The sequence below is a fragment of the Paralichthys olivaceus genome, chromosome 24 (genome assembly GCF_024713975.1).
Source record: "Paralichthys olivaceus isolate ysfri-2021 chromosome 24, ASM2471397v2, whole genome shotgun sequence".
In the NCBI taxonomy this organism is placed as follows: domain Eukaryota; kingdom Metazoa; phylum Chordata; class Actinopteri; order Pleuronectiformes; family Paralichthyidae; genus Paralichthys; species Paralichthys olivaceus.
In genome coordinates, this window is record NC_091116.1 from 3695401 (window position 1) to 3721517 (window position 26117).

The 26117-nt window shown below is 40.8% G+C and overlaps 1 long non-coding RNA gene across 1 annotated transcript; it reads left to right on the forward strand.

Moving 5' to 3' along the window:
* The first annotated feature begins 18757 nt into the window (after nt 1-18757).
* LOC138407048 (uncharacterized) lies at nt 18758-20285 on the forward strand. Its single transcript, XR_011240485.1, has 2 exons — nt 18758-19013; nt 19796-20285. It is a non-coding gene; the product is annotated as an uncharacterized lncRNA (long non-coding RNA).
* The last annotated feature ends 5832 nt before the right edge of the window (nt 20286-26117 follow it).

Here is a 26117-nt window from a genome sequence, read left to right on the forward strand (position 1 = left end):
CTTTCATTCCCATTCGAGGACCAGATGTGATGTAATCAACTGGTTAAAATGTCAAACATGATTGCGGAGTGAAAGGATTAATGCTGAGGCCATGAGCCATGCAACCAGTTTCACTATCATGACTGCCTGCCAGTCAACTCAGACCTCGCAGGGTTTCCGCTTCCTTAGCTGACCTACTAGCCACACGACTGGTGGGCAGCATTCAGGAGAAACTGTTTTTCAGTGAAATTCAACCTTGGCTGACATGTTCTCTCTTAATTAACAAATTCGAAAGGGACAATTGGAGGACTTATTCAAAGACGCACACAAACAGCGATTTTCTTATTGTGTAGCCAGAGGTTTTTGTGTCGAGAAGAAAGTGAATAAATTAAATCACATTATATAGAGCCTTAGTACTTGACACTGCAGCTCAATTAATATCTGTAAGGCTTGCAGCACAGAGCACTGAAGGAGCCTATAGCTCTTTAATGGCAAATATATGACAAAAGTGTGATTCTTTCGACTTTGATAACCTTGTTTTAATTATGCAATTACATCGCAATCTTCTAACCCTGTTCTCTTTGGTGCATTTAAAAGCAGCCTCCAGAGTCAGGGCCATTTGTTCAGCATAACGACAGCTTTGAACTTGCAGGCAATATTATGCAAAAATCTCTCCTTTGATGCAGAGCAAAGTGCGCTTATTAAACAATTAGCATAGTTATTCTGGTGGTAATCACCCAGAGAGACTGTAAATTGGCAGGAGAGTCAAAAATAGTCTTGTTTCAAATCTGCTCAGGGTGTTTAATACCTGTCTGCATACCCTGGGGGAAAACATTATGTCTCCGCTGTATCCACAAAATGCAGATATGCATTCACACAGTCAACAACATACTCTACATCTTCATATTCTTATGGCTTTTGATGGTTTGTATTGCCTGTTCTGTCAGAAAGGCTTATTAATATTGCACAGAAGCATGTTTCATGTAGTGACAATGGTGCTTTGAGGAGAGAAGACATGACAGCTGCAGCTCTTTCTGCTTTGGTTATGGATAAAATACTGATGAGGCAGGAGCTTTACCATTACCTTGATATGTTTTAGTTGTCAGTGAGTGTTTTAGGCCACATCACACATTCACAACATTGAACTGCTTGTCCTTTATATCAGTGCTTGTGTGTCTCCATCTACGGATTAAAGAGCCCAATGCATTGCTGTTGCAATGCTGATCTCTAGTAGAGGGTTCACATTTTTTTAATTAGTACTTTATTTTCTTACAATGAAAGAGAAGAACAAAAAAAATCTTTACAAATATTTGTTGCAAAGAGTAAGTCAGATGTCCTGGAAGTATGAAGGAGAAATACATATAAATGTCATAAAAAGAGAAAGAAATATGTCTAAAAACATGTATATTGATATTCCCCAATGTATATCAAAAATAATAATATAACATCAAAATACAATAATCATTCTAGGGAAGCCAGGTTACCCAGTTAGATAAACCAGTGATGGTACCGAAGACGATTTCCAATTTCTTAACAGCATTATGTGGGGCATTTGAGGGTTTGAACCAGTAGGTGCCTTAATTGTAAATACTTTGAAATTGGTTCTGAGGTCAACTCAATTATTGTCTAAGTACCTCAAATGATTTCAGAATCCCATCGTGATATAAGTCCCCTAGAACTATAATACCTCTCTGTCACCATGAATACCATATTTTTCCTCCCCTGCTGTTGCTCATGCTTGCTCGGTGTGGAACAAGTTGGATTTTGTCTTTTTTAAGATCTTGGACTTTTGTGCAGCACCCTGAGACAACTGTTTGTTGTGATACCGTGCTATATGAATACATTTGATTGATTGATATACAAAGCCTTGGATTGAGCCACATCCCATCACACTGATGGAGATAGGGATCGGATTTAAAGATCTGGGCCATTCGACTCCAGACTCACTGAATATGACATAAAAATAGGATGTGAATTAGTTCGAGTGTCAAGCTTAGCTATGATATAGTCCTTGAGTGCGAGAGAGGTGCAAATGGTGCCCTCGAGGTGGAACCATGGGGGGGCTCTTTCTGGTGGCTGAAGCCACTGTGCCTTGTACATGAGAGTAAAAGCATATCAGTGAAAAAGCAGATTAGGCATACCCAGACCTCCTCCAACTGCTGGTCCCTGCAGTTTTTGCAGTTTAATTCTTGGAACATATTTTCCATAAAACATACTACAAAGTTGGTCAAAAGGTTTGAAATGGTGTATTGGGATTCGGACCAGGTGAGCCAGCAATAAGTAGTTACATTTGGGAAAATGGAGAGATACAGCAATACGACTATTGCTCTTTATCTGCCTTTAACACTGACGCTTTATCTCCCTCCTCAAAATGTCTCTATCTTGCATGAAAGAGGGTGAATTCTGCTCTCTGGTTCATGATTGAATTAAATTCGTACTTCAGTCCAGTCAGTCTGGTGAGATTTATACAGGATGTATTTTTTGACTCTACAAGCTGCTGAAGTTTAGCATTGTTTTGCTTCTTCCTAAAACAAGAGTATTGGATGATGTGCCCTCTGCAGAAAATCTTTAAAGCCTCACAGGCTACACCTGCTGATGATGCTGTTGGTAGATTGGTTTCTATGTAAAAGGTCATTTGTGATCTAAGGGATTCTTTAAATGTCTTGCGAAAAAAAGAGGCTAGAGTTCAATCTCTACCTGGTTCCTCTATCTGGACTGTGATCGGAGAGAATTATATTACCAATGTCGCTTGACACTACAGAGGATAAGAATGGCTGAGAAACCAGAAAGAAGTCTATCCTAGAGACTGAGCTGTGGGGTGAGGAGAAGAATTTGTAATCCCTTGATCATGGATTTTGTAGCCGCCAGACATCAACCAAACCAAGCGATTTGGACATGCCGAGGAGTACGGCATGTGCTTTAGATGTGCGAGCTGACAGACAGCTACAATCTAATATACTGGGTCCATTACATCATTCAAATCTCCACCCATGTCTGAAAAATGCAGGATCATCTGCTCTGGATCTCACAAATCATCAACAGGATTCTCCCAGCCTCTTCTGCACTCAATTTAAAAAAATAAATGTAAACAATAGGATAAATATCATATCACATATCTTGGATTTAATAAAAGATAATACTTTATTATGGAGGCCTCTGACGTTCCAGCTCATAAGCTTTAAGCCTGTTGTTCTACTGACTGAGATAATGAACTAAAATTGGCCCTAAACAAGATTTGCTGTAACTTCCATAAGATATTAGTGGGCATCACTAAATAATAAAAAGCAATAAATATAAATCCAAATAAAATCTGATAAGCCAGATGCTTAACCTATGACTCTCTTACTTAGGGCCACAGTATGCAGCATGCCACATCTAACAATAGACTCAAATTCCTCTGGTGACACAATAGTAATATTAATAACAATGCGGTGCAGTTATAGTTATGTACATATCTTAAACATAAGACTGGATATAAGCCAAACTGTTATATCGCCCAGATTGATGAGTTTACTGACCTCATTGTGATTTATATGTCTTCAACTTTCTGTGAGAGGGATACATTGTCAAATATATATCAAGTTGGTCCCATAAAAAACAATAAGATCCAGATCCTATGAGCTCTGTCAGTTCCCAGCCCTTGTGGAAAGGTGATGTTCAGAATCTCCAGTAAAATTGTCTCCAGGAATGATGTGGCGTCGCTAATCCTTGCAGCCCTCCGTGAACCCAGTGAAACATTTCCCTTCGCTACAGGTTCTCCATGTCTTCAAGCTTTTGTCAGAGGGCTTTGAGTTCTGTGGTTGTGGCAGGCTTAGCCTGCTTTTGTTAGCCTCCTCCAGAAAACATAGCCGGCTCTTGACTTGAGTAAATGTTGCAGTTATTGTCCAGATAGCGTTGAGCTTCTTGTAATGGGGCTCAGACTTTTCCAGGATTAGAGCAGTGGGCTCGGGGAGCTCCCTAGCCACTTCACCAGGAATAGTGCGATCAACCGGTGTGTCAGAGTCAGGCGTGATCTCCCATGAGGAGTTTGGCTTGTGCCGGAGCCAGTTCTTGAGGGATTCATGCAGCGTCTAGTTATATTTGTCATTGTTGCGCTGTATCAGTAAAGTTGAGTGAATTGAATCACGAAAAGCCGAACTCTTTCAGAGCTAAATTGGTGGACGGATGGGCACAGCTCTTCCTCACGCAGCCATTCTCGTCAACCGTGTCACGTGACTACCAGAGGGTTTGACAATTTAGAACTTAGATGGTTTGGCCAGAACATAAGACCACACACTTGCCCTTTTTAGGAAGCAATTTTACAGTGGCAATTCCAGAAACTTGAGATCTCAGACACTTGCGTGATATTTCTTCTTCCTCTTGTTTTTTTGTCGGTTGGAAAACAACTTTTTTGGTGCATCAGGTGGCTGTGGCTCAGTGGTTACAGCGGTCATCCTCTGACTAGAAGGTCGGCGGTACAATCGCAGTTTCCCCTTTCTGCATGCTGAAGTGTCTTTGGGTAATTGCCCCCTTGCCCATAGATGCACTGTTATGAATGTGTGTGAGTGGGTGAATGTAAAACTGTACTGTGAAGCACTTTGAGTGGTCAGAAGGAGGGCTATATAAATACAGACCATTTTACAGCTGATGAATCATACCCAAAATGCAGAGATAGACATTTTGTTTTCTCAGTGACTCAAGAGAGCTTATTTACAAAAATGTGATCAAAACATTAATCTCTGGGAGACTGAGGTTGACCCCTCTTTCTGCCAACATCCATGTTCCTCATTTCTTCCCACTCCTGTTGCTGCTTCCTGACAACCTCATCCCCATAGATTCCATTTGAAATCTGTTTTCAGTGCATGCCCGTGGTGCTCTTTTGCTCCCCACGCAGCCTGCTGACCTGCTATCGTGGCAAGGGATCTAGGGTGGATCAGGTGAGTGGGCAGGCAGGTGATGTGTTCCCAAGAGAGCGACATACCACGGAAGTGGAAGGAACAATCTTGCCGCTGACTCCATAGAGAGCGAGAGAGAGTGGGTGAGAGAAAGAGCCCTCATGCCCATAAACACAAAAGACAATGGGAGTTGGAGAAACAAGGGAGAGATGGGCTTTGGTTTCCATTGACCACTGTTACGTTATTTTGTTCTCAACAAATTATACATCAATAAAGTTTTTTTACTGGAATTATTTGTTCATCAAGATCTGATGTGTTCCCTTCCATTTTTTGGAGCATTGTATATATAAAATCACACATACTTTCAACAATTTTTTATTTATTTTTCTGAGAATATGCTTATTCATGCATCCTGTGTCAGCAGTGCAGGTACTTCTTTCAGTATTTCTGAAACTGCTGATCTCCAGGGATTTTCTGACACAGTGTGCGTTGATAGAGGTTCGAGGAGAAATGCCAGACTGATTGGAGCTGACACTAAGAGAACTCAGCTGCATGTTTGATGAAAATATCTCAGACCTCTAAGTTCTCAATTTAGCTTTAATTGAGTCTTTGAAGAGTGTAGTAATGTTATCAAATGACCCAAAAGCAATCAGAAAACAGTATTAATTAAATTTTCAATAAATCTTAACATACAGTATCGCAATGTACTTTACAAGTTAAGGTCGAGAACTTAAAATTTATAGAGAAACCCGACAAATGGGGAAAAGAAGAGAGGAGGGTGAGGGTGAGAGGAGCGAGAGAACAGGAATAGTTGTGTAACCGTAATAATTAAAGCTTTGGAGTCAGATAACTGCAGAATATGAGAGAGGGACCTGTGGGACGGAAAAAACAAAGTTTGCTACATGTAATAAAATAGATGTCAGGCCGATACCAGTGTAACTACGTGATGGTTCAGGACTCCAGATCCAGAACAAACTATAGGCTTTATCACAAAGGAACGTTTTAAATTTAACTTTAAATGCTGAGATGGTGTCTGCCTCCTGAACCCAGAGTGGGAGTTGGTTCCACAGGAGAGGAGCCTGGTAGCTGAATGCTCTACCTCCTTTTCTACTCTTACAGACTCTTGGAACCACAAGAGAGCCTGTGTTTTGTGAACAAAGTGATATATGGGATAATATGGTGTTATGAGCTATTTGATATATGAAGGGGCTTGATTGTTAACAGCTTTATATATGGAGGAGCAGGATTTAGATTTTTGTGTTCTGAATTTTACAGGGAGCCAATGTGGAGAAGCTAAGACAGGAGTACTGGGACTTTCTGGGAAATCCTGATACTGATGCATGGACTAGTTTCTCAGCATCCTTTTGAGACATTTATTGTGGGTCAAATTACATGTTCAAACAAAACTCCAATGTCCATCACCATAGAGCTGGGGGTCGAGCTAATACCATGCAAGGTGACTGTCTGGTCAGACAATGGTGTAGGTGTTTAAGGCCAAGTACAATGAATGAATTTTAAAGTAAAACGTCCATGATCATCCAGCCCTTAATGTCTTTAAGACATTCCTGAAGTTGACCTAAGTGATTAGATTCATCAGGCTTCATAGATAAGTGTCATCTGCGTAACAATGGAAGTGTGTGTGGTACTTTCTGATAAAGTTGCCAACAGGAAACACATACAAAGTCCACAGGGAACTGGTGTGTGCATCGGATTCTTTTCAGGTGCACGGAGGAGTCTATGTTAACATTAAATTGGAATCTAACTGCAAGTAGGATTTTAAACCAGCCTAGTGATTTAAACCAGCCTATAGCGCTGTTCCATTAATCCCTACATGTTATTACAGTCCCTGTCACAAAATCTTATGATCTATGGTGTCAAAGGCAGCGCTAAGATCCAGGAGGACAAGTGCAGAGACAAGTCAATTATCTATTAAACAAGTTACAGAGGGTTGACACATTACTTTGCTTCAGATATTCAATAAAATCACCTGGTTTTGCAGCATACAGTGAAATATGGTTTTATGGTCTTAAAGGTTCAGTGTGTAAGATTTAGGTGAAAGAAATCTACAGGCAGTTATTGAATATAAAATAATCATAATGTTTAATCATCTAAATTATACAAATGGTTGTTTTCGTCACCCTAGAATAGGGCCTTTATATTTAAATACTTTACATTTATATCTGGAGTGTGTCCGCTTCACGGAGGCCGCCATGTTTTTTTTACAGTAGTCCAAACTGGATAAACTCAACACCTTTTGAGTGTCTATGACAACTGAAATCTACCACAGGTTCTTTTTCATGTTTGGAAGGAGAGGGTGAGGTGAGGGGTAATTAGCTGCAACATGCCACTTCACCACTAGATGTCTCTGAATTCTACACACTCAACCTTTAATCTAGGATATCTCCTGATATAGTAAGCAGAGGCAGGATGTAGTTCATGAGTTGAGCATGAGTCACAGGCTTCATTGCATGTTGACCCTTTTCGGCCAGTCCATCTGAATAATCCAGTCTGTTCATGATTTTTCTAGTTCTAAAGTCAAAAGCAGTTTGTCTTAAAGAACAGCTTCCCTTGTTTTTTTGTGTGTCCTCCCGGGAAAAGATTCAACAGGCATATGTGTTGTGTAGCTGTTAATATCAGTGCTTTAAAATAAAATGTGCAATAACAGCTACAAATGGCACTTCACAGGTTCTGGGAAGCTGCTCAGTCAGCAGGTTACAAGCTTGAGAAAGCTGAATAAAGTCACATCAGCTGTTTTGATTTAATTTAAGAGATCATGTAAGACTAATCACATATTTCTATTGTATTTCAGTCATTGTGCACTTTTCTACCATCTGCCTCCCTTTCAACGGATATGAAGGAAACCCAGTGTCTGAAAATTAAATTGGCTTGTCATCTCATAGGAGGGCCAAATAAAAGTATTCTTGGGTAGCTGGATTTATTTATTATTTATTTATTTCTTACATGATTTTTATGTTGATATGTTTATACCTGCTTTTGCTCTTTCACCTCTTTCTCAGGAGCTCTGTGATGTTTGAATTTTCCTACGGGGATTAATAAAGTACTTATGATTCTGATGTAGTTGTTTATTCATGAGGGGAGTTTGAGCAGCCTGCCTCTCTCCCTCTGTTTTGTTAACTTTTGTGTGTCAGGTAACTTTTCAGATTCGCCTAATAATTATGGAATGCTAACGCATATGTGGCTCTCGTTTTGTATTTGTTAAGGAAACTTCATACACTTTCATACACCAGGTCCAGATATATTTTTACTCGGAAGTATTCGAAAATATAGGTATTTTGTTTGTTCATATAAGTTGTGATAACGAGATCATTTTTTTGAGCCTAGCCTATTCCATCACAGGCAAAAGTTGCTTTCCTCATTTTTACCTTATTCTTGGAAATCAGCAGGGTTGTAAACATTAACAATAAACTGTAAACAGCACTTTCATTTTTTCCATTACTTTATTTCATCTTAAAGAACTTGTAGAAATATTAATCTGAACAAAGAAATCATTGCATCCATTACAAATACAATCCTCGAATACATATGCTTTGTTTCTTGCCAGAAACCAGTTCTTCACAGCAGCCACATTTGCTGTTTGAGTTCACATTGAAAGCCTGAGTACAAGTATATCATGCAGATATGTGCTTCAAAAAAATAGATACATGCTTATTTGGTCTTTTTAGAAATTCATTGGGCCATGCAGTATAAGATAGACAGACAGAGAACCACAAATACAACAACGACACACCCATTATCCACCACAATGAAGAAATCACAGACTAATACACACAACAACAAATAACTCTATATTATATAATTGTCCTTTCTAAGCTTATTCAGCTATGCAGTACTTGTGGGGATCTGCAAACCCGGTTGGTTAAGAAGGATCTCATGATGTTTTCACTAGTTCATTTAATCTAAATTGTATGAATTGTAGTTTTCTTTACCCCAGAAAAGGCCCTTTATATTTAAATACTTTATATTTAAATCAGGAAGTCAAGGGGTGAAAACACACAGGGAGCAAGGACTACAAAATAAAACAGGAAACACTGAACAAACTTATCAACGAGAACACAAATACAATAACCAAGACAGGGATGAACACGGGAGAGGCACAGGGTGGAACATAGCGAGGGACAAGGAGGGGAACACAGGAGAGGGACACAGAGAACAACACAGGAAACATAGCGGGGGACAAGGAGGGGAACACAGGAGAGGGACACAGAGAACATAGCGGGGGACAAGGAGGGGAACACAGGAGAGGGACACAGAGAACAACACAGGAGAATCACAGGGTGGAGCGCAGAGGAAGGCAGAAGGGAACATGAGAGGAACATAGAAAATACATAACTGTGACAAAATACACCAAATCGTGACCAAACAAAACCACAACCGTGACAACCACAGTTTCTTTTTTATGTTTGGAAGGAGAGGGTGAGGTGAGGGGTGTTTAGCTGCATCATGCAACTTCAACACTAGATATCACAAAATTCTACACACTGAACCTATAAGGTTTATTATTACATCAAGCATTTATGGGTGAATGTGGGTGTGTATCGGGGAGAATATGAGGCAGATCCATGTACACGTTTCCCGGTGGAGTGTGATTTAAAAAGGAAACATTACCTTTTGGTTTTTATAAATCAGAATCTTCTTTTGCATAAGCCATTTTTTACTTCTATGCACTTACAGTATGAATCCACTATAAATGCAGCCCCTGGGATGGATGGGAGTAATTCTGCCAGAATTTGTCCAGTAATGTATTGGACATATTTCCCTTTGCCTTTCTGAATGTTCTTTTTACCTGCATCTGGGAAACTCCAAATCAGTAAAGGAGGGGTCTGCAAACGGCTGAAAGTGTCACCGAATGTCGGTAAGTAACCCAAACGCTGATAAAAATCCTGTCATTGGCTTTGAATAGAAGAGGCATATGTATTACCACTGAATGCCGTGCCCACCACAAAATATCAGCATCCTGTGAAATGACTGAGTTTTCCACAATCTCAGTGGAGAAAGCTTTACACTTTCATAAGCTGCTGTGAGAAGACTTGGAAAGTGCTATACAAATACAGTCCATAACACTTTTGTGTAATGTGCCATCAAAATGTGTCATAATCAGCATCAATGAGTTTGAAAAATTAAATCAACAAAACAAGTATGGGTTTTGGACCATTTAGCTTAAAAGATAAAAATCTCTCATCTCAGATGTTTGATTGCAGTTGAATTTCTTATATTACACATTCCCCCAGCAATCTAGAATTCAATGAGCAGGCTGATGTCATTGGGATGTAACCAACACCTCCAAGACCAGATTTACCAATACAACTATTTAATATCAAACAGAAGTGTCACAAGACAGGAACAAAATTGTCATTAGATGGTTCAAGCCCAGTAGAGAGCCCCTATGTAGTTAATTATTGTCCCAGGAACTAGAGCCAGGGGCACATCAACTACCGATGGATCGTAAATGGGTGTGCAGTAATGGGATGGACAACTCTGTTGGCAATGTTTGCAGAGAGCACCCAAGCACCCTCTTCGTTCAGGTGAACAACATTTGCACACATTCCCAGAATCGATTGAAATTGTCACATAAGTGCACATCATTGGAGTCACATGCAGAAAAGAGCTTGATGTTGAGGCTGACTCGCCGACTGAAGCGCCCCATTCTGTGGCCAAGACTCTGCATTGTTCCGGAGGTGTACACTCAGCTGTGGTAGCATCTACGTGGACCTCAGACCTCTGCCTCTGGACACTTGCCTCTCCTGGAATATCAATTTGGCTCATCCAAAACTTCCAGTACAGCTGAGACACTTGGGAGATGAAGAAGCAGCTTGGTTTACACCTCTATTGAATGTATGGTTCGAAGCCAGAAGAGGCAATTCCTGTGAATCAAGGCTGTTTAATTGAGTCACTAGCTGGATGCCATTTGAGGATGGAAAGGAGTGATTCCCCTTCTTTTTGTAGCTGCTGGTCATAGTCAAAGGCAGGCAACCAAGGCAACCAAGGCAGAAACAGAAATGTCTGCTGAAGTGGCAACATCAGGTGACGGAGTGGAAGCAGTAAGTGGAGAAGTAGAATCATCAGGATAGGAACGCTGGTAGCCAGATCTTCAGTAAGTGTGGTGGTGCTTTGCACAGGGCTAAGGATTATGGTATCCTGGTTCCTCTCAGCATCCTGGATCTTATCCAGAGTTGAAATTCTTTTCTCAATATCAGCGATTCTCTTGCGGAGCAGGAAGCAGGTGTCGTACCCTGTGGGTAAGGTAAGCCATGGATGAGTGAGTGCTCAGCTTGTTTCCATTATAGTTGAAAGTCCAGATGTCCGATAACAAAAATCATTTACAGAGTTAACAGATATCGTTAAGAACAACTAGGGTTTAAGTTTATTGAGAGAACATTTAACTGAGCTCATACAATGCTGATAGTTACAGGCAATTTATCTTGTCACACTTCAATATCAAAAAGAACGCCAGACTATAGAGGTAAGGTAGGTTCCATCTCCAGTAACTACCGCAGACTGTTAAAAGATCAACATCTGGCTCTACATATTAAAGGACTTCCCTAGAAAGTGCTCAGTTGCCTAAATAGAGACAGCCTGTGTTGCAATAAAACAAAATTGCTTTGGGATGGTGCCTCCCACAAGAAAATAAATAAAACTATTTTTCTATAAATAATTGTGTCGAATGAATATTTGTATTTGTGAGAACTTTGAAAAGACAGTATACAAAACAGCAACATACACACACACACACATTTCTTTGACAGCTCAACCTTCTTCAATAAAATAAACCAATGAATTCATTTCATTCAATCAATCTTGCTGCTATTGTTAAAATGAAGTTACAAAACTTTACAATATCTGCAGAGGATAGTACTGGCAGTTGCGGGAAGTTGACACACATCTGGAGGGAGACATACACAGGTCATACACAGGTCCACTGCCCCAGCCAGAGTGCCAAAGGGGCAGGGACCTGGGGATCCTGGACAGCTTCACTGGCCCAGCCCGAGTGTGCATAGCCTGACGGTAACAATACCAAGCCCAGGGGGGGAAGCACACAGCCCGCCTGCTCAGCTTTCCAGAGCTCATGGAGCCCTAGTCATTCTTGGTTGCCAAGTCATCGCAAGTCAACATAGAAGCAACAATCTAACGCCAGGGCCACTCACTGGTTGCGGTGTTGTTCACGACTGTTGTGTATGGCCGCTGCCTACGACTGTTCGGAACGACCGTTGCGTACAACTGTTCCATACGACCATTGTTTACGCATCTTTACAATTTTATGCGTAAACTGTTTTAACGCAAACATCTAACCCTCTATGACCAGTACTTGCAGAATTGCACCTCATTTATCATCTCAAATAAATTCTAAGTTTGTTTGTTGACTGCTTATTTCCTGTCTGAGTGTTATTTATCTTCAGCAATGCAGCTACAGAAACACATCATGGCAAACACAGACATTTTCTGCATTTTCTACTTTCTATGATGCAGGTAGTAAACAATGAGACACTGGAGTCATGCTGTACACTTCTGAGCCGGGGTTTTCACACTGACAGAGAGACACATCAGTTATTGATTGCGGCCATTAACAAATCTCAAATGGGTTATTTTTGAAGTCAACATGGTGTAAACAGACTCCAGAAGGGCCCGAAGAGTGGCTGTCTTTGTTTTCCAAGGCACCAGCACTGCAGATGGAGCCCCAGGGTGCTGCCAACACCTGTTGGTTGATGGAATAGCACCTTTAAACAACAATCTTCTGTAACTAACAAGATTGTGATGTTACTCACACAGTGTTTGCACATATGTCATTTCAATGTCAGATTTACTTCATTTGTTTTCTTATTAACATTTAAGAAAACAAATGATATAGCGCAAGTGTAACACATTTAAAGGCAAGTCAGGGTCCACTTGCAAACTTTTGTCCCTTTCAACCAATCTTATAGCCTCCTTGGGTAGAGTGACATGGCAGAGAGAGCACAAAAACTATTTCCAAGATGGAGATTAGCACTGTCATCACCAAATGGTGGACAGCAGTCTGGGCCCACGCCAAGTGATGGTTCTGTCCGGACCAGTTACCAATTTCTGAAAAATTAATGAGAATAAATAATCTTCAGAGATCATTGTTTTTCTAATTGGTCGTGGATACAAACTGCATGAGCAGCTAGTCTGGTTATTATGGCAATGGCTTCACTCTACTGAGCCAATCAAATTGTTTTGTGTACCCTGTGTGGAGCGTTCGCTAGAGAAACCAACGGAGATACGATGCTAGAAACAGCATCGTGTTTGCTCCAAAATATATAAGATAGGTTAAGTAGACACAGAAACCGAAGCAGCAATATGACGTGCCACAAAGAGAGAGAGAGAGCCCAGTATCACAGTTCCACCCCACTCATCATGCATTCATTCAAAGCCCAGCAACATGCAAATGAATGTTCTCTAAAGATAGCATGGATTTTGGGGCTGTTAAGGAGTCCTTGAATGCCGTCGCCAAGACGTTACTCGAGGGTACAAAAAACCCCAAAATGAATTGTTTGAAAAAAATCAGCAACCAGAGAATCTGAAATGTAAGCAGATGATGTACTGTCACAGCTTGATGCAGCCATTTAGAATGCAGCATGCATAATCCTTCAACATTGATGAATCTACAGATGTAACTGATAATGCATTGGGACGCTTCTGGTCCATTTGAAAGGAAGCTCAGGAGTCAGAAAGCAGCAGAGTTTTCCCTTTTTCGGAAGATGAGCATAAAATAGATGTATGATTGCTTTTTTTGGTTGACATCACAGCAGCTGGACGTTTTCAAAGATGTTCAAGGAGAGCGTGCGCTTAAAAATGCGGGAGCAGATTCAGTGTGACAGAGATGTTCCTCCTTATCTTGACTTTAAAGACAACCTGATTGAAAACTTCAGTTTAAGTCCTGCTAATCCAGAAAAGTTAGAGGATTTTCAAAAGAGGTGACATAGACCTTCAAGTGGGTACATGCTGGATCTCTACAGCTAGAGCTCATTGATCTGCAAGTAAATGTTGACTTAAGAGAGCATTTTGAAGCAACTGACCCTTCTACTTTCTGGCTACAAACTTTGTCTGAGACTGTTTTTCATGGTCTAACCAAAGTCGAACTTCACATTTGTATTATTTATTTAAACAAAGTACTATTCCAGGCTCACCAATTAGCACCTATCACGTGCACTAAAATAGCAGTCACTTATTCAAACAAAGTACAAAGAATTTAACAAAAAAACTATACATAAAAAGAAAGGGAGCTGTGTCTTCTTTTACTTGAAATGTAGGACTTAAGTTAATTGTGCCTAATTTTGTTATTATTGGTTTTCCCTACTAGTGTCATCCAAGTTTAAAGTGACTGAAAGCTACTCTATTTTAGAAATTAACAATAAATATTGTTGAAACGATATGTAAATCTATGTTATTGATTTTATCTGCAAATATTTTTGTGGCAATTGAGACACTATGAGTTTAAGACCTTTGCTGGGAAGAACTTTTATTAAGTGGACCTTTTTGAATTTTAATTGAATACCACTGCTTTACAGCGAGAAGGCCGAGTTCTTTCTGTCTGGAGTTCGCATGTTCTCCCCATGTTTTTATGCTGGCTTTCTCCCACAATCCAAAGACATGCAGATCGGGGTTAGGTGAATTGAATACTCTCAAATGACAGTATGAATGTGTGGGTGAAGTATGAATGTGTGGGTGAATAGTTGTTTGTCAGGGTATGATGGCCCTGCGATATGTTCAGGTTGTACCCCACCTCTCTTCTTATGTTGTGTGGGAATGGCTCCAGCTCCCCCCGTGACCCTCAAAGTACAATCAGTATAGATAATAGATGGATGGCCCCAAGGTGTGTTGAGATATACTGACATTGATGATTAATTATATTAAATTGTTATATTGAATTCATGCTAATTATACAAATATAAAACTTAACTTGACTGATATGATGGGGCAGGATATTATTGGGTTGTTAATTATGATCAGTTGCAGTTGAACAGGTGCCATTTTTCATGTTTAGCCAGGACATTTACACACTTATCTTAAGTTTGAAGAATTAGTTTAATCTGACATGACACGTTTGTACAAACTCACTTTAAAAAAAGGAAGAAATTAAGATAAGAATATGAAAATGTACTTGTATAAGGCCAAATGTGTGCTTCTTCAAATGACATTAATTCTGGCAAAAATAATGCAGGTAACATTAAATCACATGCCCTCACACACAAATGCTCATGCATGGTAGATTACTTAAATAATATGCAAACCAGTGTGAAATATTACACTTGAGTTTTAATGCAACTGAGACAGTGGGATGCAATTTCACACATATTAGCATTCAGCTTAACACAGGCTTGTGATAATAACTGCATGGCTACAGATAAAGCTGGAAAATTGCTACATATGAAGGAATGACACTCATGATCCGACATCATCGATTATTACTAAAGGAATGTAATCCCCATCTGTTTGAAAAGCCTTTGTCATTTAGCAGCATATTTATCCCGTGCGACCAAAGAATGATGACAGGGTTTCTTGTAAAGTAGGCCTAGACAGAAGTGACGTCCAGGGTTGACAGAGTTTTTTAGCTGCAATACAGACCCAGGTACTCATAGTACTGCTTTAAGGACTGTAGTGGTGCAGCAGTTACCCACTAATGAAGGACTTTAGATAGTATTTTGTGGTTGATTGTGTCTTTCCTGCCCTAACCGAGCGTGGAGTCATCTCGGATCCACTGCCTCTCAGTCCCTTGTGTCTGTTGGACATCTGGCAACTTGCGATTCATTTCTTTGAGGTGAAACATGAACTCACGTAGTGTCTTCCACCCTCCAGGGTATGTCTGTTTCTCTTGCCCCTGACCAGGAAACTCAAGTGAACATTTAATTAACCCTCCATCATTCTCTCGCATTTTGAGCAGGTAGGTGTGTGTGTGTGTATATGCTGTGTGAGAGTTACTGGTCTGTCACAGTGTGCATTACCTACAAACATAACCATACAATCATCACACTTAAGCCAACAAGGGTTCTCCTCAATACACTTGCACTTGCAGGGGCGTGTGTATATACTCGATAAGTCGATACAGTAATTATCGTGACAGGCCAAGAGGTGAGTTGGAGTTCTATTGTTGTTTTTAGTCACAGGTATTCAAGTACGCAACATCTGGTCCGTGACGCTTCCTGGTCAGCTTGCTTTCATTGGCAATTGCTCAGTATTAAGGAGCAAATAGGGTCTACAATCGACCCAATTGTCCTTAAGTGTGCACCATTCCTAACTGTTGATAAGGAAAATACCTTTTGAAGACAGGGAACACTCTTAGATCTGATTTATCCAAGGATAAGAGTCCACTTCACTCTTCTGTAGAACTTAAACATAAAATACAGTAATGTGTAAAAACCACATCAGTCACAGAGCCACACTCTTCAGGATATTGAAGCTTAATAATAATACTCTCTGACAGTAGACGTTTTACACAGTATTTGTTGAGCTCACCAACTGTGGCAGCCGTATTTTTTGTCTGTATGACAGATGAGTCTGTGTTACACTGGTGCTCTCTCCTCTCCAAAAGAATATCGTTGTGAAAGTGGAATGGTCTTCTTCTCAAATGTAAAAGGATACACACTATTTTCAAACCTACTCTCCAGAACTGTTATCTCATATCTGCGCCAAGTTTTATACCGTTGTTTATATATGCTCAAAGGCATTAGAATGCAAACATCCAGCCTGCCAGCCTCCCACCCACCTCCCCTGAGACAACCAGGAATTCCTATCTTGGGACTTGTCTGGCCTTTTGAGGACCCTGCAGCGTCTGCCAAAGATCTGGCTCTCCAGTTTCACCGGCGGCCTCCAGAGGGGTTCTGTCTTTGTTGCAGCAGAATCCAACACAATTGAAGTGACGAGTGACTGATTCTTCAGACGAAATGAAACAGAAACCACATAAGATGCCTCCATACTGCTCGTGTGGTGTCATCCAGGTGTCCGCAAGCCCCAACGAGGTCATTTACACCATGTTTTGAGCCAGCGAAAAGTATAACATTGGTTTCACGTATCAAACAGTATGGAGGGCATAGGTGTATGTATTCTCAGCTGCCTGTAACACAATTGAAAAGTTTGCTGCAGTTAAATGGGTTGGTTCCACAAAAACAATATTTTTGGATTTAGAAAGGCATGCATATTTCATATGCACCAGCAGAGTATCAATCTCTGCCACATGGCATCAACAAAGAGGATATTGATTCAGTTTATTTTCTCTCTCAGAAACGTACCATGGGGCGGTATGTCTGTCGCTGCTGCTGCTGCTGCCTCACACTGTCATCTTTCTGCTGAATAAAAAAAGAGTATCCATGAATAATTCTATAGATTTCCTCCCATCTTGTTTTTATTGCGGGTGATTTAGAGCTGTGGCGTTGTATTCCACCCTACTGTACACAGAGACACACCTGCAGGCATCACCTACATCCGCCCTCTGCCGACAGACACAGCAGGTCGTTGCTCGCTGTTTCTCATCACTGTCAGGAGCGACATGAGCTCCATGTAAAGTTGTGTTAACACAGCATTGAGACACAGGCATGGAGGAGCTGCCAGCGAAGTGCCAACCACGCGATGGAACAACACACACAACACACAGCTAACAACAAAAGCGCTGTCAGAGTCCCCCCACAGGACTCCAATTCCATTCAGAATCCAAATAACAGAGTAATTTCTCCAGGCTGTACCCGTGTTTATCTCATGTGCCTCGGCCAAAGATTGCATGAACATTACCATTTTCTGACTGTATGGGTGCATGGTGATAAAAATAAAAAACTGGATTAAATTGCAGAGCATGTGTTCTCTTTTTCACCTTTTTTCTTTTTTGCTTTCACATTTAACACTGGGAGCTGCCTTCAGCAGAGCAGCTGGATGTAAATAAAAGCTTTAAAATACATATGCCGTCTTATAAGCCAATGAGTTAAGTGCCAAACTGCTGTTTACTGACCAGAGGCTGGTCCCCAAACCAAGTCAATACCATCAGACCAGCATATTAAAAAGCCACACTTAAAAGCTTAAAAAATGAAATGATTCCCTGTCTACAAAATACTTGATTGCTGACAATTTCCCCTCAGTCAGTAATTTGTGATTTCTTGAACTTACCCTTTTAACAAATCAGAAAAGGCTAACGTCAGATGTATACATGCTTCCAGTCTACTGCTACTCTCTTATTTTCCCCTCATATTGCATAAGTTTAAGTGTATGAGTATGTGTGTAAATGTGACTAACCCCATGAATGGGGGTTTGAAGGAATTTCAAGAGGTTTATTTAAAAAAGTTTAAAAAGTTTTCAGTTTAAAAACTGAAAATAAATATTATTAAAGTATATTTGCATTTGAGTCGGTTTTTGACCACATACAGATGTTGATAAATCTAATACTTTGATATATATTTCACTAAATCATAATGCTACATAGAAATTACGACGTCCCAGACGCTTGCATGAGGATATTTTCTCTCTCTAGACCTCTGTGAATTTTAATTGATTACCCCTGGCTTAATCTGTCATGGAGAAGAAAATACTAATTAAAACACACACACACACACTCACAAACAAACATTGCACAAAGGAACAGAACATAGCATTAAGATAAATTACACCTTCATTCATTTCCAGATCAATAAAGAAATTACGCAACATTGTTAATGTAACCCACATAAAAAAATCAGGTCACTAACCCTGTATATGTCATTTAGACACTCAGTTCATCTCCTGTAGGGGGCAGTGTTTTCCCATGAGCCTAAGACAGGCATCGCGTGAAGAAGTAGCAAACTGTAGCAAACTGTAGCAAACTGTAGCAAACTGTAGCAAACTGTAGCAAACTGTAGCAAACTGTAGCAAACTGTAGCAAACTGTAGCAAACTGTAGCAAACTGTAGCAAACTGTAGCAAACTGTAGCAAACTGTAGCAAACTGTAGCAAACTGTAGCAAACTGTAGCAAACTGTAGCAAACTGTAGCAAACTGTAGCAAACTGTAGCAAACTGTAGCAAACTGTAGCAGAGAGCCACGGCTAAATTAAAACAGACGTCCGCAGACAGAGACGGTAGTCACAGGCAAATCCAGGCTTCGTCCGGATAAGCTGTGAGCCGAGGTGGATAAACCCCCCTTTATGAGAATTCATGCTTGATGAACCTCTGGTGAGTTAGCAAACTGTTAGCTGGTTGCCCGCTACTTGGCTGGAGGAAAAGATGAATATATTGTGCTATTAACTCGGTTTAAGTTGGTCTAAGTTACTTAATAGATGTCATAAGAGGTTTTCAAATGTTTCCCCACGACTTTCGTGCACTTTATATTGTAGTGTATTGCTTGAAAAAAGGTTGCTAGCTTTATGCTAACGCTAATCGCGACCGCGATATGCTAATCGCTAGCCCGAGTTGCTAATTGCTTTATTGGTCGTTGTGCTTAGCTCATGCTAATCGCTAAGTTAAAGCTAAGTTTTCGTGTTTTGCAAAGAAAAGGTGCAATTCATTTCTTTTTATGCCATTTGAATTACTCATTTGTGTTAATAGCCACTGCAACGGGTAACAGCGCCATTGAGGTGTGGTATATTTGATATTTGATTCAAGAAATTACAGTTGAGCATAAAAATTGTAATTCATCTGATGTTAAAAGAGTTAAATATTAGAGAGATGGGTTAAAATAGCTAAAAATTGATGATGTAAGTAAAATAGAAGTTAAAAGGGATGCATAAGTTATGTATCTGTTAAAAATGACACTGTTGTGGATGGTAATTCATGAATAATTGGTTACATTTATGGTTAAACTAATTCATAGTAATTCATTTTAGTGTGTGCATGTATTTCCTTGATATTTGGTAATATATTTCATGCCTAGAGCTAGAGCTGACAATGTTGAGATCTCATAAGAAACTGAGACAGAATCAGATGAAGATCCTTACAACTTTGCACTTTCTGTGTAGGTTGGTTTTTTTTGTTTCGTGCTAGTCTGATCAACTATCAGAGAGATAGAGAGACGATTAAGATGGCGAGCCCAGCCCAGCGATTCTGAGAGAGAGAGACGATTAAGATGGCGAGCCCAGCCCAGCGATTCTGAGAGAGAGAGAGAGTTGGAGATGTGGTGTGGCCAGCCACAGAACCTACCTTGAGACTCCAGATCATCTGAATCACACATTCTGAGAACAGATAAGACACAAACACACTCTTCACCTACCCGGGTAGTAGAGATTTAGGATGACATACTTGAATGGACATTGATACAGAACATCCACACAATTGGATCCCTTTTTCAGAACTGAACTTTCTTGAGTTGGAGAGCTCAACTTCAATGGACTCTGATTTTGTGTTTTTTTTATTTTTGTGGCGCCTTATTTGGTGAATAAAAGTACAGCTAAGCTGTCAATGTTATTATTGTTGTGCATTGATATTAAAGTGTCACCTGTTCAAATTAAACCACACCCACTCCTTTTTGTGAGTAAATTCCTGGTGCAACTCCTACCGGACCTAGAGCGATGTGATGTCTCTTTAACCTAAAAGTCAGGACCAAAGGTGCTACATTAACATTTTGGCTAATTCAGAAGTTATAATTAAATATCCACGATATATCTTGAAACAAAACAAAATAAAACTGCATCAATTTTCCAAAAGTCTCCTTTTGATCATATTGTCAAGTGTTTGACAGTCTAATCAGTAGAGTATCAGGATATCAGCATCTTTTATTTACTGTTATTTGATATTTTAAATGTTTTCTGGCTGAATATTGGAGATAAATGCAGGTTTAATCAAATAGTCTTTAATACTCATCTACAGTTTGGCACTACTCTTGAGCTCTAAGTCCTGATTCTGACAGTTAAAGCTACAAGTTTGTTATAGTGGTGGTAGTGGGGTACAAGCTCCCAACTCCTTGCCTTCATGTGGCGTAACTGTTTCTACTGACAAGGAGAAGGGGTGAAAGGCGGGTCACTGGCACCGCAAAACCAGTTGCTTCGGGCAGACTGAGCTCGTCAACCTGGAAAGGCAGTTTGTCTATGGGAAAGAAAACCCTTTCTCTAAACCGCCACTGTCTCGTTGTATCCAAATAGGCAAAAGGCTATGGAATAAATCCAGACAGAAAATCTGAAGTCCCTGAGGTGGTTGGCTGTCAACACTGACCTCCTCCCGCTAATTCCTGCAGCCTATCCGGCCCCAAATGTAATCCCCTGCATTTCCCTTGATCCCGTTGTTGCGGGGGCCCTGTAGTGTGGGCAGCACAAGGCCTCCATACATCATTGCCCTAAAGTCACTCCAGTCCAACCATCTTGACTGCAATGGGCTGTCTTTAACATTGGGAGGGATCTCCGTGTCCCATTGGTCAGCTACCACCTGCCCCTAGCTGGGCAGCACCCAGCCAGTTGGGTCTGCCTGCTGCAGTGGGTGCCTGCAGCTCAGAGATTGTTAACCATGCACCAGACAAACAACAAAAGAAAAAACAGAAGTTCCCTGCTCTCTGTATTGCCATCTGAAACGTGCAAACTATGCTTACTGGACTGTATGATGACCTCCAGGTAATAGATGATGTCTGTAAGACTGCAGTGATTGGCTATGAGTTGCAAAGACTGGGCATTGACATAGCAGCCCTGCAGGAAACTCGGCTTCCAGACAGTGCATACCTGAAAGAAGAACACTACCTTCTTCTGGCAAGGAAGAGTCGCTCTTTGTTTGGCATTTTCTTCCTGCTACTGCTGAATTTCGCATTCAGACACTATACACATGGCAAGGCCGTAGTCATAAAGGGAATTATAAACACACAAGATAAATTGTTATGTATTTTGTCATTTAAAACAATGTTTAATACTGTATTGTAAGTCCAATGTGGGCTTGCTAATATAAAAATGTTTATGTGTATTTTATATAACTATATATATTATTTTTTTAAATATTTTTAAATTACAATTACAAGTATATCAAATTATACAAATTATACATAAATATGTTTAAAGTAGCATGCATACATAAAACAATTAAACAGAAATATATGCATTGATATAGATTTATGAAGACAAGTGCAGTTATTTTAGCAAAAGGTTCAGCAAATTGGTTTTGATTGATCCTAAACTAACCTTTAATTCAGTCATCTTTTCTCCTCCTCTCCTTCTATTTTCCAGTGTGAGTGAGTGGTGGTGGACGTGTGAGTGGTCCAGAGTTTTAAATTGGTTCTATGTCTGTCTTTGTGTATTCCCTTGTACCTTTCATCTGACATTTGTGCATGATCGGGCGAGTTTATTCTCTGATATTGTTTACTAGGAGATCGCTTGTTTTTGTCTGTGGTCTCTGGAGGAATGGCGTCCTCCGGGACGCCTCCTCCGTCAATCCGGCAGGGAGTGAGGGTAGTGCCGCTGGATAATAACATTAGTGTGGAGGAGGTCCTGCTGGCTGTGGGCGAACAGGTAGAACACAATAAGTAATGTTTCGCCTCCAGAATGAATAAAGCCACGGTGGTGTTTCTGAAAGAGTTTTGGGACTTACTATTTGTGAACCGTAGTTGGGCCTACATGTGTAGCCTAAGTCTGCAACCACATGTTTCCTTTGTTCTGAAGACAAAGGAGAGGCTCCAGAACTCAGTCTCCCAGGGTGCTTCATCTTCACACAGACATTAAACCTACTCTTGGACACAACTTCCAATCACTATTGGACACTGTGTGCCCCATGACACATGAGGTAGGCCAATAAAAGACCAGTTGCCCCTCTTTTCTCTTTTTTTCTCCTCACTTCTCCAGCCAGGGAGACATTTCCCCTAACCAAGCTCTCTCGACCTCCCAGCAGGCCTCTCTGGAGCAGACGGCTAAAACCTTCTAAAAGGCAGCGAACTCCAGGTGTACCAGCTGATTGAAAGTGGCCTGTTTTTTAGTGACGTCTTCATACAGGTTTTCCCCCTCTCAGTTCCCTCAACACGGATCACTGTCTCCGGAGTTCTGCCGTTTATACCAAATGAGCTGTTAAAGTCTGAGCTCCGTAGGTTTTCCAGCAGGTTTAAAACGCTGAGTTTAAGCTGTGAGGATCCCAAACGTTTAGTCCCTGAGGCGACAAGCCTTCATGTTTCTGGATTCACCCACACAGACTCTGAGGGTATCTTTGAGAGTTAAATACAGTGACGGTCACTACATGGTGTACAAAGCGCCTGGGGTCTTTAATGTTTGGAGTGTGGAGATGTTAGACGCAAACGACTGAGGCCAACAATCGTTTTAGTTTGCGCCTCGCCAGCTGGATGAGAAGAAATGTTTCCATCTTAAAAAACATATGACAACCATGAGGAAAGATGGGAAAGTTAAAACCATGAGAAAGACCAGGAGTACGTCAAACTGATCTGGCATCACATGGTGTTTTTCTTTCTTCACTGCTGTCTGTATTTTCCTTTTTCCTGTTCACAACAACAAATGCAACCATCATATCCTGTTCAGAAGTAGTGAGGGGGTGGCTGTTTATTGTCAGGGCAGAAATAGAGGTACAGAGAGAGTCAGCTTTTTCAATTTACGAAAAAATGAACAGAATAATTATCATCAGGATCAGTTAATCATTAGTGAGGACTTAAACTGCACTGTAGACGTTACAGTGAGGAACCTCATCCACAGTCATCACAGATCCTCACTAGTCTTATTACACAGCAAGACCTGATTCACACATGGAGGATTAAACGTCCACAATCCAGACAGTACTGTTAGGTGAGGGTCAAGAACAACAGAGTGAGTGCAGCCAGACTGGACATGATTTTCATTTTACAAAATCTTAGATCCAGACTTAGTCATAGCAGCAAAAGCCCTGTGGGTTTTTAAGAATCACCATCAGGTCAATATAGATTTAATCATTTCACCAGGACAGAGGGTTAAGTCCTACTGGTGATTCAACAACAAACTGTCGCAGATCACCGCTTTCTGTCAGTCTTTTGGCAGAAGTGGAAAGATTTTAAAAACATGATTTGAGCTTGTTAAAGCTCTGGTGGGAGTTAGGCAAGGCACAAATTAGTGTTTGTTGCCAACACCTCCTACTCCACTGCCAGAACTAAGCCAGTTATTAAAGAACTAGAGGCCAGCATTAAAAACATTGAGGAAGGCTTATCTGCAGATACCAACACAGGTCAAAGTCTAGTCCAGGAAAAAAAGTTTAAATTTAGAGGGTTAAGGCAGCTCTGGTCAGGTCCCGTCAATCTTGAGAGATCAGTTGTGCAGAGATTACAGCTGACCTGCCTTGGACTCCCAGGAGGCCCAGGCAAGATGAGGAGCCATGCATCAAACTTTTATTCTGACCTCTTTGGTGCAGAACCGCGCAGCATGGAGTGCTGTGATGAACTGCTGCAGGGAGTACCTCGAACTTAGCCTCGAGGGGAAAGACGTTCTCGACTCTGAGCTGTAAACCGGATGGCATCAGGACAAGCACCAGGAATTGATGGTCTCTCCAGTGATTTCCTAAGGAGGTTCTGTAAATCATTGGCCCTGACTTGCATGGCGTCTTATTGAAGTGCCGTAGAACAGAATCACTTCCTGTTTCCTGTCAGCAAGTTGTCATTTCCCTGCTACAGAGGAAAGTACATTTGGCCTTACTTAAAATCTGGAGGCCCGTTGCTCTCCTATGTTCTGACTATAACGATATGTGATGTTATTGATATATGTAAACACTATAGATCAGGTCATTAGATCAGGAGGAAGCCTCGATTAGATCACTCTTATTTATTTTCCACATTAAGAGCTTTTGGTTTGGTTGATGGGTTTCTGGCATGGCTTAGTTTACTATATAACGTTGCTTGATGCATGATAAAGATGGGGACAGGGCTGAGTCAACCAATCCTTGTACAGCAAGGGATAAGACAAGGCTGTCCCGTTTAAGGTCAGTTTGGCCCTTTCTGAAAGAGAAAGTGTGCACTCGGTTGTCTGAATAGAAATGGTTGCTACCCCAGCTGTCATATGGGGGAAGAGCTGTGGGAAGAGCAGCTTGGTCGCTTCAATTCTCTGGCACAGACACACCATCAAGTGGACTACTGGAGGACAATCAAAGAGCCATGCTAGATTCTTTCTGGTCTGGCAGTCACTGGTTTGGGTAGCAGTCCACTATCTGCCTGTGGTTGAAGGAAGGCAGGGACTAATAGACATCCAGTCCAAAATTGCTGCATTTTGATTTCAGGCAGCAGAAACACTATACCACAACTATGGCCTGAGATGGTGTCACATAGCTTGACTGCTGCTAAAGAGAGCTGGGCGTTTGGGGTATGATAAACATCTTATCCTGTCACGATCTGAGGACATAGACCTCACCGGACTGTCCTCTTTCTACAGATCTGTGATAGAGGCATGGTAGACATTTTGTTTCACACAAGATAGAAATGTGACATCCGGATTGTGGTTGTTTGGGGAACCTCTGTCCTCTGCTTTTTATTATTATTATCCATCAGCCAGTTTACAATTCAATTTATTGGGGGGGACAATTTGACCATTATTAAAGACTGGGAGTGATTTATACTTCTGACTTCTGCGTGTGTGATGCTGGGCTTAATACCAATGACACCAGTGAGGAAACTACTTAATTCCTGACATGTTTACTGTAGATTATATTAAATGCATGTTTGCCACAAGTAGGAAAAATATGTGACAGCTACTGGGGTGTGATGAAGGCGTATCACCTGCCTTTGCCATCCATTTTTCAAACAGGAAATGTGACATAATCATAGTAATGACTGCTGCTAGTGTGTGTGTGTGTGTGTGTGAAATTCAGGCTGATAACAAGGGAAAAAGAACTTGAGCATATATTTTAGGCCACATTACAAGGCGATCGCACTCCTGCTCAGACTTAGCTTTCATGATAGAGGAGGAAAAATCAGCCAGATGAGATAAAGGGGGTGATCTATCATCGGGCACCAGGGTTTCCAAGCCACAGGGGTATGGAGGCCCCTTATAATCCAAGAGGACGATCCATCATTTAACATACTAACAAGGCAAGGGATTTTAACATGAAAGATAATGCAGGTGCGGTGTTATCTGGTGCTCTTGGAGACCTCGGTTAGTGCTGATGGGGAATCCTCTCTTATCTACGGCCAAGAGAAAACTGACCTTGTGACACTGAAAGAGCAGCCAAAAGAAATGGTTCAAGATCCACAGTAAAGGAAATGTACATCTGCTGTTTAATTAAAGAAAAAGATTATAGGCCAAGGTACGTGTGTTATTTCTATACGAACCAATAAATTAAGAATGAAAATGATAATTGACTTGTCCCACTTGCTCCAAAAAAACTCTCATTGCTCAGATGTTTCTACAGACATGA